Source organism: Microcaecilia unicolor, chromosome 12 (assembly GCF_901765095.1).
Source record: "Microcaecilia unicolor chromosome 12, aMicUni1.1, whole genome shotgun sequence".
In the NCBI taxonomy this organism is placed as follows: Eukaryota; Metazoa; Chordata; class Amphibia; order Gymnophiona; family Siphonopidae; genus Microcaecilia; species Microcaecilia unicolor.
Genome location: NC_044042.1, coordinates 49,446,396 through 49,463,283, shown reverse-complemented (window position 1 = coordinate 49,463,283; position 16,888 = coordinate 49,446,396). Strand labels below are relative to the sequence as shown.

Below are 16,888 nucleotides of genomic sequence, written 5' to 3'. Positions count from 1 at the left end.
ACTGAAAATGTACTTCTTTTTTTACCCCAGATGCAGGGATAGACTTAGAATTGCTAACTTAGCACCATTTCCTAACAAGCAGTTATATAGTCATGTCCACAACAATAAGGGCCCTGTTTACTAACATTTGGTAAGATTTGCAACAGTGGTGTAACCAAGGGTGGGCCCAGGCCCACCCAGTATCAGCACACCTATGATGTGACTGGCAGGAATCACCAAGCCCCACCAGCCAAAAACTCCCAACAACTGGCCCTTCTGTATACCTTGTAAATAGTAGATCTTCGCCTGCAGCGAGCAGTGACTGATTCATACTGTTTGCACCGGCCCCACAGCCTTCCCTCTGATGTATTCCTGCCTATGCGGAAACAGGAAGTTGCATCAGAGGGAAGACTGTGGGGCCAACATGAGCAGTGTGTATTAGTTGCTGCTCGCTGCCAGTGAAAATCAGCTATTTAAAAGGTATGCGGGGTAGGGGGGATGTTTGAGAGACCATATGGCATGCAGGCAAGAGAGGGAGAGACCAAATCACTTGTGGGACAAGGGCCAAGGCAGAGTGCTTCTGCCCACCCATCTTGGGCCCAGGCCCACCCAAAACTGGGTGTCTGGCTACACCCCTGATTTGCAGTTACTGCATGTTAAATGCCAAAATCAGCACATGGTGATTGCAAAACCTCTGCTTGAAGTGTTGGTGGTGTATCCAGCAGTGCCCCATTCAGTTAATGAAGAGGAAGTGTCATTATCGCATATGCATTGTAAATAAGACCATGAAATTAGCTATGCTTTCTCAGGTTGATGCTAACTGCACTGCTTTATCTGCTGCATTAAGATAATGCATGGTAAATACCTCCAAACTAACTGTAAGGTGTAGTCCCCTCACCCCCCACCCCCAATCCATTCTGTGCCCTGTTCTACATTAGCTGTTAATAAGAGGTGAGTAACCACAGTCCTTGAAGACCACAACCCAGTCGGATTTTTAAGTTCTCATCATTGAATATGCATGAGATCTATTTAATTTGCATATACTGTTTGCATTGTATGCAATCTCATACATATTGATTGTGGAAATCTTGAAAACCGACTGGGTTGTGGCCCTTGAGGCTTGTGGTTGCCGATCACTGTATTAATGCATCAGGTGTAGTGTGTGTTAATTGCTATGTTAAAAGCTAACAGTGTGGTAAATAGTCCCCTAAATCAGTTCTTAATGATATTTTTCTGACACTTGGCAGAGCCTGGCAGATTTTTAAAAGGATAATAACGGTATGTTCTAAAAAGACTTTTTGGCTAAGATTTGATACGAGGTCCAAGGTGTGAGCCACTTTGACTGGGACTAAGAACATGTGTAGAACAGGAGGCTTAATGCCCTGACCTCAGTGGGGACATGAAACTGTTTGGGAGTTTTGTTACAACTAGAAGGATTAAACCTCCTGAATGTTTTTAGTACAGAATCAAGTTAGTCACACTGAATAAAGCACAAGCTCTGATGTTCCCTTCCCCAGTAGGGATAGGTTTGGGACCTGAGTCTTATGTGGACGTGGCCTTGTTATGGTTGCCATTTCATGACGGTGAAGTATGGGACTTTGTCATAAGCTATGGGACAGAATTTCCTCTCCTACACCCTGCTGAGGTATTTGTTTTCAACTGGGAGGGACCAAGAATCAGGTACTAGTAAAAACTGAACCTGTGCCACCTAGATCCTTGGCCCATATTGTGCAACACTTGACCTCTGGCTGCACGTGAATTCCTCTCCTGGGAAAACTGCAGGTGTACACTGCTCCAGGGCAGGTTTCTGTTTCGGAAATGGAGTTTGCTGCTTGTTTGGAAAGCAGCAGTTCATTTATATTGAATCACTTAGACATATTTACAAGTCACAGTAATTCGGTGTTAGTGTGTCCTCACTGTGGTATGTAGTGAGACAGCAGCAGTCAGTATCCGAAAGCACAGCAATGGGTAAAAACTCTAGTGCTGGAAGTCAGTCCTGTGCTTTCATGGCCTCTGTATGATAGACCTAATGTCAATACAAGGTTCTCTTAATTTTATATAGTACTTTTTTATTGACCAACACAACGAAGGAACATTCACTGCTTGCACAAAATTTATAACCAGTACACAAATACTTTTATTTATTTATTTATTGCACTTGTATCCCACATTTTCCCACCTATTTGCAGGCTCAATGTGGCTTACAAAAACCTGTCATGGCATCACCATTTCAAGGTACAGAGATACATTTAGTGGTACAAAGATATCAATGATAACAGGCTAACAGTCAATCTGATCAAGCAGTTATAGGAAGAAGACGGTCAAAGTACGGGAGGAGTGTCGATGTGTTGTAGTTGGTTATGAATTCTCGAGATAGGCTTTGGTAAAGAGATACTTAACAAGCAACATTTTAGAGCTTCTACAATGGTGACCAAGTTAACCATGATCAGTATGCCTCCTCCCCTTGACTTTAATAGTGCTCCCCACTCCCTTGCCCTCTAACCACTAGGTGCCCAGTCTTGTGGCGAGCCTAGTGCCTTGACTGCACTATGGGCTTTGGTTGACAAACTTTTTCAAAGAAAGATTTCTGAACCTTGCATTTCCCTCAGCCACTGGTTCACCATCTGCACAGACAGGTTCAGTCATCGTGTCTTGACATGCTTACCAGCTCATGTTTCTTTTTCAGCAATGGGGAGATTTTCACAAGTCCTTTGTATTCCTGGGTTCTCTGCACGCACTCGTGAGAATTCTTACAGTAGCACCATATCTTTACTCCCACACACACATTGGAAGAGGCATCAGAAAATGATATTTAGCTTTTTCTGGTGTCTCAAAGGAAAAACAGAGAGGAGACAATATTAGAACAGTTTTCAAAGGAATTTGCCCAGGTAACAGAGTTACCTGAGTAAAGTCTCCAGAACCCTGCCAGCTTACCACAGCCTATGAACTTATGCACTGCAGTGCCCTGGCCACTCTTAGATTTTTTTTAAATACATTTCTGATATCACCAACCCAGCTGTTGGGGCGAGAAACAGCATGCAGGAGCATTCGGTTAGGGTCCTGCGGTCCACATTTCTGGGATTCCTGTGCAAAATACAAACAATTCAGGAGCAGAATAACAGCAGTCCAGATACAAGGAGCTGCAAAGAAAGGGTACAGGTGGAAAGGGACCTGCCTTGTAAAGTGTGCACAGTTTTGGGGGAGGGGGGAGTGTTCAGCACATGTCGGTCATCCTCCGAATCTCAGTGACCATCTCCCGCATCCCTTCACGCATCTCAGTTCTGAGATGATCGACAGAACAATGGACAAGGCACATTTCTCGCGAAATGCTCTTGAGGAATCGCTGTGTCCCACGGTTCCAATCTGTCTGCTTTTCCAACATATTGTCAATAGACTCTTCCCCCCAGCATTGTGGGATAGTGGTACAGGGGAATCAACACTTTCACCAGAGTCTCTCCCATGGCACTAACCTCCGTTGCACCCACAACACATGGCCTACATGCAGAGGACTCTACTGAAAGGGACCAACCTGCAGGGGAGGGGTTCTCTACAGGTACTGGCCTGTGTTCCCTCTGTGTCCTGAGACATACATTCTGCCAACACAGAGCTCAACCTCATGGAACTGCCTCGCCAAGATGTGGGAGAGGATGAACAGGTGACTGTGTCCTCCGCTCACTTCTCTTCCTGACCTGCGCCTGGTACAGGGACGTGGAACACCTCCTCTGGAAACGGCACTGGCAAAGAAATTGGGGAGTAAAAGTGTATACTTTTATATATGTAGACAATCCACATCAGTACAGAAACACATCCTGCAAACAGACCACTTACCGACTTCTGGCTGGTCACATGTATCAAACCATTCTGGCACCCCAACCACAGTCTCCGGAGCACAGTAATGTTCACCAGCTCTTCAGTGGGTGTCAGCTGGATGTCGATTGGCAAACCACCAGCTGTCTACCACTGCAAAGCCCTGATCTGAGACACTTTGTCTTTAACCTTACAGTGCATATTACGCCAATGGTGTTTCACCTGTTCAACAGTGTGGTTTGTCGCTGTTGGCACCCACACTTTATTTTTGGCACTAACGATGCTCCATGCCTGGGAGTGGGACTGGGGGTTCAACCACGCAAACTCAGTCATGCACCTGAGGAGCAGGTCATTTTCTTCTTCCATGAAGTGACACGCCTGTGTTTTTTTTTTTTGCCACACGCAGTGGCACGGTCACCTGCTGGCTGCAAGCATCCATGCCTACTTAGACATAAGCAAAGAGACAGGTTATGAAAACTCATACACACAAAAAGAGAGAAATAAACTGGTCACAATATGAAACAATTTCTGAAGACTGTTGCACCATGAACCCCAATAAAATGATTTTGAGGAAGCCAAATGCTAATGCTTATCTGTACAGGGTTGAAAACACACGCCTATAAAAGGAACCAACAACCGCCTATGCAAGGTGGCTATGAATCCTGAAAAAAAGAGGGAATGCAAAATAAAAATGCACACCCCCCCCTCTTAAGATTACATTACATCTTTTGAAAGTTGAGCACCGTCTACAAGTTTGAAAACAGCACAAGGCAAAGGGGACCGCCAATGCAAGCAAAGACGGACACCTGAAAAAAAAAAGAAGAAAAAAACGTATTGCTTTTTAAGCCTTCCACACAAATGATGGGTTTACTCAAATACACATGTCTTCACTCACCTCAACCTAGTCTTTGATGTGACAAAGAAGCCCAAAGGAAAGTGCTACAAGCACAGTCAAACCAGCTACAAAGCCAACGCAAAGAACACAAAGACTAGGGCCACCTATAGGACTACAGGCAAGCCTATGTTTTTACAGCATTTTCAGGCAGCATTTTTTGACATGCTTTTTGGCTGGGTGCACTTATAACACACCAAGCTGTCCTATGCAAATGCACATGTTGGCGCACCCCACCTATGGACATGTGCGGTGTTACTGGCTTGTTTTAGTGCATGTGCTCCCTGGCTGCTTTGCATATTTTATTACGCTGTTTTGAGGGGGTTAGTGCTGCTATAGTGCTGCTTATATCTGCATATATTAACTTTGATCATGACCACGTTGCTGTTCTCTAGTACAGCGGTGGAATGGCAATATTTTGAGAGCGCTATCCAGACTAGCAACGGGTTGTGTTCATCGGCCCTCTGTGTCTTTCTGCATTGTCTAACAAAGAGCAGTTTGATTGCATCTTGAGGCCTGCGTAGACTGGTATGGAGTGTGTGCATACAAGGTTCTTATATACAGTGGTGTCATGCAGGATACCAAGGATAAGAAGACTAGCAGAAGTGGGTACATTTTAGCCCATTTTACATAGTTAAAATGAACAATGGATGCAGCAAGGAGAGATCTCAAGTTGTCTGATGGTCATGGTCTTCATTGAGCCTAGTGGCTTCCACCATGTGGAACCTGCTTCCTCATTCCTCCTTATCCATTTTGCTGTCACAAGCCTGTTTCCAATTTTGCTCAAACCGAACTGCAACTGGTTTCTCATGACTGATGAAGCTGCTAAATAGTAGCAGTGTCTGTAATCTGATTGCTGCCCAGGGCCAGATAAAGGTATAGGCAAACTAGGCATTTGCCTAGGGTTCAAGTATTTAAGCAAACATTTGAAGCCTAGGCACACTCCTGGTTTGCCTATACCTCTAAACAGAGGGGCCATGTCAGATATACTCGGTTATGGTTGCCAACTGTCTGGCTTTTTACAGGTTTGTATAGATTTTTGCATTAATGTACATAAGTCAGATGTCTGGACATTTTTTTTACCTCCATCTGCAGCTCTCCAGTCTTGATTGTGTGCACCTGCCTGAGCCTGTGGGTACCTGATTGATTCCAGTGTTGCCAGCAGCAGAGACTGTGGGTGGAATCGAGGTAATAGGAAGACGCTGGAGGTGAGAATACTAGGATGCAGCTTTAGTTAGAAGAAGGAAAGAAGGGGGAAAGTTCATGTGTTGTGCAAATGAGGTTTCAGAGAGGTAGGGTAACTGTGTAGGGTGAAAATGGCTTAATAATAAAAATGGGTTCTTGTCCCGCTGTTCTAACAACAAAGCTGCTCCATTGACGCAATGTGCTTGCATGCTCCTTGGGCTCACTCGCAACCTGCTGATGCTGCTCACACACCCAGACCAGAAGTTTTCCCCGAAGCTACTTTTGGAGAGGTAAAGTGTGGAGGAAAACAATGAAGATTAAAGGGGGGGGGGGGGGGGGGAGTAGAGGGATGCAGGGAAGGAGTGAATGGGACTGTAGGGGGGGAAGATAATGAAGATGGGTGGTGCAGGGAAAGAGTAATGTGATGGGGAAGATGACGATTGTGTGTGTGTGGGGGGGGGGGGGTATGCAGGGAAAGAGTGAATGTCACTATGGGGGGAAGACTATGAAGATTGGCCGGGGGGGGGTGGGGGGGGAGAATGCAGGGAAAGAGTGAATGTGACTATGGGGGGGGGGGGGGGGGAAGGTTTGAGAAAGTAAATAGGGGTCATGGCCCACAAATGTGCATTTGCTTAGGGCCCCATTCAGGTTTAATCCAGCCCTGTTCGTGATCCTCTTCTTTTACGGCCGGGATGTTGTGCAGCAATCAGTGAGGAAGGCAATGGGAGAAGAACAATCCACACAGTGAAACAACAAATGGGTCAGTGTAAGTGCCTTGATGCTATTGAGCCCCAGAATAAAATTTCTTGCAACTATATGGTAGACTCCAGCGTACTTCGTTCCCCTCCTGGTCATCACTGCTTTCTTCCATTTCTGCAGCAGTTAATATGCATGACTGTGAGATGAATGTGCCAATGCGATTTAGCTTTGAAGTTGTGTGTGTGTGTGTGTGGGGGGGGGGGGGGGGGGTGGAAGGTGCTTATGTAACCCTAATCATTAACTTCTGTTATAATTTAATTAAAAGGAAAAAGAATGATATTTTACCCTTTCTCTACAGGAATGTACAGAGTAGATTATAAATATACCCTGTGTTTATGTGATCCTGGACCCAAATTCCAATTGTAATAATGACTATAATTGGGAAGTTATCTTAGCTCATGTATGCTAGGTCCCCCAGAAACTGTTCTATGATATCTAAACTACCTTCTGCCACCAGTATTTTGGGATGCAGGGTCATCCCGGAGGTGAGATTCTTCTGTCCTGTTAGCACATTCCTTTTAAATTTTCAGATGTTGGGGTGGAGTTTCGTCAGGGTAGAGCTGTCATGATGTAGCAGAGAGCCCAGTGGCCTCTTGCCTGCCAGAGATGAATGTTCTTCAATTGCTCTGAACTTGGTGACTTGGAGGTGAGGTATGTGACTGTTGCATTAAGAGATTCTGACATAGAAACCGTCAAACACCTTCCCAAAACCCAGTGACGTTTTGGCAGCTCACGCCATCATATTTATAGAAGCTGACATGGCAGGCAGAGACATTGCAACATGTGTCACATGGCAGCAGTCAGGCTGTTAGTCTTCCGGTACTGGTGTGGAAAGGAATTCCTACATTGGTAGAAAGGGCATTCTGGCAGCTGTATTGGTCCTGAGGAAAACTAGATTATTTGCAGGCTGCAGCGTCGCTTCTTGGAGCTCTAAGTAATGTGTTATGCTATTCTGTGCCAGGGATTTATATCCGGCTATATCCCATCATTCAGGTTCCTAGCAGGTTACATAAATTTTATAATATATATAACATAAAACATCTCAGCACATCTAACATACACTATACTAATGTCAAAAATGTTTCAAAAAGACACTCTGTTATCTCTCTTTCAAGGAGCTGCATAAGAAGTTAAGCCAATGTCTAAAGGTAATAAATATCCAGAGTTGAAGTTGAGAATGAGAGCACACACACCCCTTCTTCAGTCATGGCCTCATCTAAAGCAAGGGGCTGTGTGTTCTGGAAAGATCCTTGGATAATTTTTGTTGGTCCACTAAAAAGCTTCAAAGACTTCAGGGATAGCAGAACAACAGAAGAGGGGGAAATATCATGTCAGAATTAATTTAGGGAAATGGGACTTGATAGACCGCCTTTCTGAGGTTTTTGTAACGACATTCAAAGCGGTTTACGTATATTCAGGTACTTATTTTGTACCAGGGGCAATGGAGGGTTAAGTGACTTGCCCAGAGTCACAAGGAGCTGCAGTGAGAATCAAACTAAATCCCCAGGATCAAAGTCCACTGCACTAACCACTAAGCTACTCCTCCACTAGCAATATTCCATGTAGAAGCCTGCCCTTGCAGATCAGCAATGCGGCTGCGCAGGCTTCTGTTTCTGTGAGTCTGACGTCCTGCACGTACGTGCAGGATGTCAGACTCACAGAAACAGAAGCCTGCGCGGCCGCATTGCTGATCTGCAAGGGCAGGCTTCTACATGGAATGTTGCTAGTGGAATAGCAACATTCCATGTAGAATCTCAGATAGTAGCAACAGAATCTCAATAGTAGCAACATTCCATCTAGAATCTCCAATAGTTGCAACATTCCATGTAGAATCTCAGAAAGGGAAATGGGACTTGATATACTGCCTTTCTGAGGTTTTTTGCAACTACATTCAAAGCAGTTTACATATATTCAGGTACTTATTTTGTACCAGGGGCAATGGAGGGTTAAGTGACTTGCCCAGAGTCACAAGGAGCTGCAGTGGGAATCGAACTCAGTTCCCCAGGATCAAAGTCCACTGCACTAACCACTAGGCTACTCCTCCACTTTGGGGCCTGATTTATGAAGGTCTTGTCTCAGACACAGAGAGAGTACTTTGTAACAGGTTGCTTATGTGTGAAGGCCAAGTAGAATCCTATTTTATGAAGACATACAGGCAGCTGTGCCTTTGTAAAATACTAAGGGCAAAGTGTCAGAAATTGTAGCTGGATTGAAGCTACGGATATTTACACCTGTTTGGGAGCAGGCATAAATGTTTGAGCATAAAGTATGTACCTATGAGCGTATGTTATAAACACCGCAGAGGCGGAGGACCGTGACACACTACGTACAAAGACACTAAAGGAAAGGAGTAGTGTAGCCAGCGAAGCTCTTCCAAAAGAACAGCAGGAGGACGTCTGAATGGAAGTAAAACTTTGATTCTTGAAAATGACCGGACACGGCACCGTGTTTCGACAAACTGCCTGCCTCAGGGGTCTGTCTGAAAGGTCACATACACATGTGGCCTATGCTGGTCAATTGAAACACTGCCTTGAAAAAGGCGCAATACATAAGAACGCCATAAAGTCTGATCAAGACTCACGAGCACAGAAGACTGACCCCCTGAGGCAGGCATTTTGCTGAAACACGGTGCTGTGTTGGGTCTTTTTCAAGAATTAGTTTTTCTTCCATTCCAACATCCTCCTGTTGTTCTTTTTGGAAGAGCTTCGCTGGCTACACTACTCCTTCCTTTGGTGTATGTTTTCTAAACAACATGCATAAATCATGCCCTTGAATATTCCTACGGGCAGGTCATGTAAGAGTATTCACATTCTTGGCACATGTAACCTTGTAACAATTGTATACAACTCTTTTTATCTGTGTAAAAATCTTTATGCATGAAAATCCTTTGTAAAACTACCCACCGATATATTTTTTTTTTTGGGGGGGGAGGGGAACCTTTACCAATCAGGCCCCCTCCTGTGAGTGCGTGGGAGGGAGTTTCTATGTGTCCACCTCCCAGAATCACAGGCCACAGATAGGATGAATACAACATCCGTTGATAAAATACAGTACGAGAGAGATGTGAGAAGGGGGAAGTGGACATGGCAAAAGAGCTTGAAACAACTCTCAATACTTGTAATACTCTTATTTGCTTTTTCACAGAAGGGGAGCAGCAACTATTCCGTGTATCATGAAGAAAGAGTGACAGTTTCACACACAAATCTTTGTTCTGCAAATACTGACCTGCTGGGCCTTGTGTGAAGGCAGAAGAAAATGAAGATATAAAAGTGTGACTGGAAGAAAGGAACAATTCTCTGGAACTCAGCCACTGGTCCACACAATACTGGTCAGTGGAGGTGGGTGAGAAGAAGGGGCCTTGGCACCCTGGTGTAGCAGTGCTGCTAGGTCAGCAGGGTGGGTGAAGGAGTTTGGTCTTGGTATCCCTGTGGGAAAGTAGAGTAGTGACTAAATGGAGGTAGAAAGATGTAGCCAGATTGTCCAGTGGGTAATGTCCAAAATCAAGGTGCCTGTAGTACCACAGCCAGAGTGGCTTTTTGTGTTTGAGGAGTGTCCCTCCCTTGCCCAACCCTCTCCCTTCAAAGTCTGCTGGCTGTGAGCACCTTCAGTAACTCTGCAGCATGCTTCTTGTATGCCTGTTACTGTCTGTAAGGTTTTGGAAAACTCTCCTCCCTCATTAGTGAATTTCTTTCTTAAATAAGTGGTAGTGAGGATGAGCATTGTGCCAATTCCTGAATGATTTGTGTCACATTCCTGGCAAGTTTCAGGAGGCAAACACATTCTTAATTCAGGTCAGCAATGGTATACACCCTTCTCCTATGGTGCATGTCTCAGTAGAGGAGGCAGAGCCATCACATAATATTCATACCAGGCATCATCCAAGATCTGGAAACTGCACATCATTTTTTTTTAAATCTCAGCCTTGGGAATATCCTTTGTGCAGAATGAGCTCCAGACCTCCTCTGTCTGCCGAAGTCTGCAGACCTTAGGTAATGCCTGGAACAATGATGGTGTCGCTGGGTTCTGTTCTCAGTCCCTGCAAAAAAAGGAAAAAACATTCCCCTACAGGTCCCCTGGCCTTTTCTTAAACTGCCATCTTGGATCTTTTAAGGCATTCCTTGATACTCATGAATAGATAGTACACTTTTAGGTAACGGAGGACTTAACTAACTCATCTTATCTGCCATAGGCAAAGGGGTTGCGCTAAAATGTATTTGTTAGGATTTATTTAGCACCTTTTTTGAAGAAATTTACCCAAAGCGGTACACAGCAAGAATAAAGTTGGATTTAGGCAATAGACAATTATAGCAGTAAAGAAATATTCCAATAACAGGTGGCAGCATACTATGCCAAAATGACAATTGTCAACACAATATACATTAAACAATCCTAATAGACAGCAGAGGTGGAACATATAGGCAGGTACGCGAGACTGATATTAGCTAGACAGAAAATAATGGTAACAAACTTAATGAAAAATTGCACGAGGAGTCAGAAAAGATACATAAAAATGATTTCAGCTCCAGTAGGAGTGGATAAGGAAGCCCTGCTATAGTATGTGCAGCTGGTGTTAGACCTTGTGTGTGTGTGTGAGACTTGCTAGTTATCCAATGAGACAAGTATGACTGAAAACCATCTTTTCTGTGACATGTGGAAATGTAAGTTCATTGGTATTCTCAGTGAATTGCAGGGGATCCATCCTTGCTCCCAGGTTTTTTTTTTAATGTGTTTATAGTACACCTTGCAAATTGAATAGTTAAGCTCTGGAACTCTACTGGAGGATGTAGTAACAGCAGTTAGCATATCTCGGTTTAAAAAAGGTTTGGACCAAAGTTCCTGGAGAGAGACATGGGGAAGCCACTGCTTGCTCTGGGATTGGTAGCAGGGAATATTGCTACTATTTGGGTTTCTGCCAGGTATTGTGACCTGGATTGGCCACTGTTGGAAACAGGATACTGGGCTAGATGGACCATTGGTCTGACCCAGTGTGGCTATTCTTGTGAAACACTGTTAGGGTTATGAATGTCTACAGGGTGAGGCAAAAAAACAAAAACAAACAACAAAAAAAACCCCTTGGAGTTTTTTTTTGCCGTTTTCTCAGCAACCATTTGAATTTCAATGAGAAATTTTACAAACTATTTAGTTATCATACTTATGTATTACTATTAAACAGCATTTAATTATCTTAACCAGTGTTGATTTGACTGACATTTTAGTGTTACTACTTAGCAACTTTTGCACGTTAAACATGTTCGAGATAAAACACAGTAAAATATTGTCATTGAAATGGTACAATTAGCAAATTTTACAGTCACTGTGAATGCTCAGTGTCCAACCCCAGCTTTAACACAGGCCTTCAGTCACTTTAGAAAGTTCTTAACAGCCTTGTCAATTGGTCTGTATGTCAGGCTGTCCCAGATCATCTGCAGCACTTCCTTGAGTTTGGTGATTGTTTTTGGCTGTAGGTGGAACTTGTGATAGGCCCATAACATTGCTCCCCAGACAAAAGTCTACCTCGCTGTGACATTAACAGTAAGCTGGTGCCCCTTTGGTTTTTTTTTTTTTTTTCAAAGAATGATAGTTTTACAGTGCAAACAATTTTTGAATGCATGAAAATTGCTGGGTGGTCACGCTTAAAAGTCTGTAACTTCATCTTGTTTAAAGATAATCTCATTCAACTTGGAACATAAACATAGATAGTAACAACAAAAGTGCAAAATTTCACATTGAAATTCCAAGCGGTTGCTGAGAACAGCAAAAAAACCCAACAACTTGCGATTACTTTTTTTTTTACCCCACTCTGTAGATGCTGTTGGATCTATTTTCATCGTGTTCAGTTAGTGTTCAATTAGTTTCAGCTGTGCTGAGGTTTTCCGATCTGTGTTTTTTGCCAAAGGGTATTTTTTTTTTAAATCATCCATTCACTTATTGTTTGAGGTCTTGTTTTCCCTCTGTGCTTTAATTGTGTTGTGCCTTTTGTTAAGGTATTGATAAACCAGTAAACCGACTTTGATGTGACCCAGGAGGTGTGCTATAAAAATGTATAAATAAAAGAAACAAATGACGATTTGACCAGCCTTGTAAGGACCTTATAACACCTCTGGCCCACGTTTTGGTTTCAAGTTCAACCCCTGAAACCTTTGTTCTGTGGAAATCTTGTGTTTGCCATTATGTGGTATACTAAAAGGCATTGGAGTTTTGCCATATTACAGGCTGCAAATCTTGGCTTTATTTTATTTTTTTGTTGTCCCAGTAATTTCTTCCTACTCCGTTGGGTTTCCAGCGCAGTTGGAACCAGCTATCTCCCTTAGGGTAGTATTGCCTTCTGGTACCCCGCAATCATGGGCCCTAACGATGGCCACTAGATGTCACTGTTGGCCTGTTTCTGAAGCTCCCTTCCCCCAAGGGCTGTGAATGCTGCCTCTGCAGTTTCCTCACCCAGCCTAGGGAACAGAAGGCCTGACCTGGAAATTGAATAAAGGTGAAATGTGAATGCAGGTCTTTGGAGTGGCCATGCATAGTGCTGCCACTGAGCTATCCCCTATTCCAGTGCATCCCAACTTTTTTTGTGGCTTTGGTGCCATAACTGTAGCCAGATAACTGTGTGACTCCACCTCCCCCTGGAGATGCACCTATGGAGAGCCCACCTAGATCATGATCCCAAAGGCAGATTTTGTGACCCCAATTAGGGTCCTGTCACACAGTTTGGGAAGCTCTGCTCTGTTTCATAAAGAGAGATAACCACCCTGATAGACTGTAGGTGCAAAGTGCAGTCAAGGAAATATTTATAAATATATAAAAATAAATAAATATAATAGGAATAAGATGAAAAGCAGCGAGAAGAGTCTGATTTGAAATTGTGCTTAATATCTTAGAGACAGGTAAGATGAGTGGGTCACAGAACCTCACAGCAAAGCCCCCCCTGCGGAATTTGACACATTTAGGAAATACTTCAATCAACTTTTATCAGCACATTTGGGACAGAGTAACCACTTAGCATAAGATACTGGCAGGTTTAGTTACCGGCATTGTTCTTTCAGCCTATAATGATGTAGTCATAGATGGTCATAATCAAAGCAAACATCTCAGGATTAGGCTGAAAGGTGTGCATTCATCTCAAATGATTTGGGGAATGTCACTGATATGGTCCATGATGTTACATATTGTTTCTAAACACACAAAAGGAAGGTCCAAATCTCCCATAAAATCAAAACAAACCACAAAAAACAGACCAGAAAAACAAAGGAGTAAGAGCATACACGCTTATGTCCGCCATCAGACAGCATTAGCGTATTTTGCTTTTTGTTTCATGAGTATCTCGGAGGTGCACCTGTAAACATCAGATTCAGGTATTTTGCTTTTTGTTTCATGAGTATCTCAGAGGTGCACCTGTAAACGTCAGATTCAGGACCCCTGAGGAAGGCCTGTTGGCCGAAACACGGACCGTGTAGGTTCCCATTAAACTTTTCTGGTGCTCTTACTCCTTTGTTTTTCTGGTCTGTTTTGGTTCATCTTCCGCCATTTTTTGTGGTTTACATATTGTTTCTAACCTGAAAAAGGAAAAATAACCCTGAAATTTTGGGTGGTTTCCTGTGCTGTTAATATGCACACTGTTCAATAGGTGTCTTTTGAATAATTAGTGTACCTCTAGTGTGCGCTATTGATCAATGAAATGCACTATTAACAAAATAGCCCTGAATGAAAATTTAAAAAAGAAAAAAAATGACACAGGAAACTAAACAAACAATTTTTTCCCTGCACACTTGTAGCAGTAAATATCATTTTCTTTCTAATAATCGCCCACCTCCCTGCTTCAGTACCCATAAATTCCAGAAAATTTGGTTTTAAAACCAAGTCAAGCTTTCCCTCACTAATCACCTGCCATGATGACTGGATCTGTCTTCTTACCTCATCTCAAAGTTTTGGTGCTGGGCCGATGTAAGGCCTTGAGGATCTACGCATGCTCAAGGCCTCACACTAGCCTAGCGCCATAATTTCAAGACAAGGTAAGAAAAGAGATCCAGTTTTTTTTGGGGGGGGGGGGGGTAGGGAGGTGGAGGGTGAAGGACAACTATGTCACTTCCTGCAAGATGGAGGTCAGAAATGGTGGTGGTCATGGGGAGGTGGGCTGGAGGACAGAAATGATGCCTCCATCAACAGCCCATCCTAGACTTCAGAAAACCCAGTGTTTTTCTAAAAGCCCGGGTGATTATTACAGAGAGTATGGTATCTGTTACTACGGAGTACCTGATTAAACAGCACCCATTTGTACTCGGAACACTACATACTAGAGAGAGACTGGGCAAAACGTTTCAGTTCATGTTTCATTTTTGACTTATTTGGGCTCCCTCCCCCCCACATTTATTTTCATAAATTTTAACATGCAGTAGGTTAACATGTTTAACATGCACTGACTTTAGAGTGCAGTGCACCATTGAACTGAGTGTATTTAATAAATGGACATCTCTACTACAGCCAGCCACTGTCTTGACTTTCTTTTACCTCAGGCTATTTTTGATCCACTTCAACCTAGTGCTTGCCCTGTCTGTCATAGAGAAACAGTTCTTGCCAAGGTCCCTGTGCGTGACCTGTTACTGGTCCAAGGGTCTTTACTCAATCCTTATCCTCCTTGACCTGTCTACTGGTTTTGATATTGTTGATCACCACATAATCCTTGATATGCTATCTTCGCTTGTATTTTGGGGATCTGCTCTTAGTTTTTCTTATCTCTCTCATTTTACTTTGTGTATGCTGTACCGGGACAGACCAAAGGTCCATCAAGCCCATCATCCTGTTTCCAACAGTGGCCAATCCAGGTCACAAATACCTGTCAAGATCCCAAAAAAGTAGAAAAATTTTATGCTGCTTATCTTAGAAATAGTGGATTTTTCCCAAGTCCAATTTAATAATGGTCTATGGACTTTTCCTTTAGGAAGCCATTCAAACCTTTTATAAACTCTGCTAAACTAACCGCCTTTACCACATTCTCTGCCAACGAATTCCAGAGTTTAATTACACGTTGAGTGAAGAAAAATGTTCTCTGATTCGTTGTAGCTTCATCGCTCCCTAGTCCTAGTATTTTTGGAAAACAGAGACGCTTCACGGCTACCCGTTCCACTCCACTCATTTTATAGACCTCTATCATATCTCCCCTCAGCCGTCTTTTCTCCAAGCTGAAGAGCCCTAGCCGCTTTTGCCTTTCCTAATAGGGAAGTCGTCCCATCCCCTTTATCATTTTCGTCGCCCTTCTCTGCACCTTTTCTAATTCCGCTATATCTTTTTTGAGATGCAGTGACCAGAATTGAACACTACATCCTCCACTGTTATCCCATTATCAGTCTGTTTACTTCGGGGCTCTTTCTCTACTTGTTCCCTTGGTTCTCTGATCTCTTTCCATGGTTTTCAGTACCAAAAGTTTCACCTGGAATCGGTGCCCAGGTCTCAGCCTGCTTGTCTGATGTTGCTGCCTGGACATCTCACCACCATCTGAAACTGAATATGGCCAAGACTGAACTTTTTATCTTTTCCCCTAAACCCACCTCTCCTCTTCCCCCATTCTTTGTTTCTGTGAATAACACTCATCCTTCTTGTCTTCTCAGCTTGTAACCTTGAGGCCATCTTTGATGCTTCTTTTTCCATATATCCACCAGACTGCTCTAAAACTTGTCATTTCTTTCTCTGTAACATCATCAAAAGTTGTCCCTTTCCTTCTGAACACACTATCCATTCACTGCAACCTGCTCCTGAACCATCTATCTCCCCTTCAATCTGTTCAGAATTGTGCACTTATCTTCTGCCAGCATCACTGCACTTGACTCAGGTCATTTCATTGGCTTCCTAACTGTTTCCGCATACATTTCAAACTTCTCCTACAGACTTATTTAATTTTTTTAAATTTATACAACTATGATAGACCCTCTCCTTGGCCATACTTTTTGAGATGGTTTACAATTACAAGTCATAAAAACATTAAATACACAGTAATAAAATCATATCATTCTCAAAAAAATATATTTTTAATGCTTTCTGGAACCCAATAAGGAGGCACACTCCATGCTTTAACTTCCTGGCAGCTTATTCCTGCCTTCAGTCGCCAGGTGCTGAAATTTACAAGTGCATTCATTGTGCAGCTCCTTAGTATCTCTCTCTACACACCTCCCTGGGAATTCCGCTCATTGGTTGAGTTCCTTATCTGTGCCCTCCTCCACCATCAATTCCAAATTCTGTTCCTTTACATCTTACCAACAAAAAAAAAAATACCCAATG

General features: G+C 43.2%; 1 protein-coding gene across 6 annotated transcripts in view; it reads left to right on the top strand.

Annotated features, from left to right (window-relative positions):
- Positions 1–16,888, top strand: part of SMIM35 (small integral membrane protein 35) — a 43,224-nt gene that overhangs the window by 22,330 nt on the left and 4,006 nt on the right. For 2 of the 6 annotated variants that reach the window (XR_003944055.1, XR_003944058.1), the window contains exons 1-3: positions 5,700–5,886; positions 7,153–7,273; positions 9,767–9,960. The exons of 1 other annotated variant lie outside the window; for it this stretch is intronic. The gene's annotated coding sequence lies outside the window, so the exon portion shown is untranslated. Of the gene's footprint in view, positions 1–5,699; positions 5,887–7,152; positions 7,274–9,766; positions 9,961–16,888 lie in introns of those variants that run through there. 3 more of the 6 variants (XR_003944059.1, XR_003944056.1, XR_003944057.1) reach the window with 3 other exon arrangements.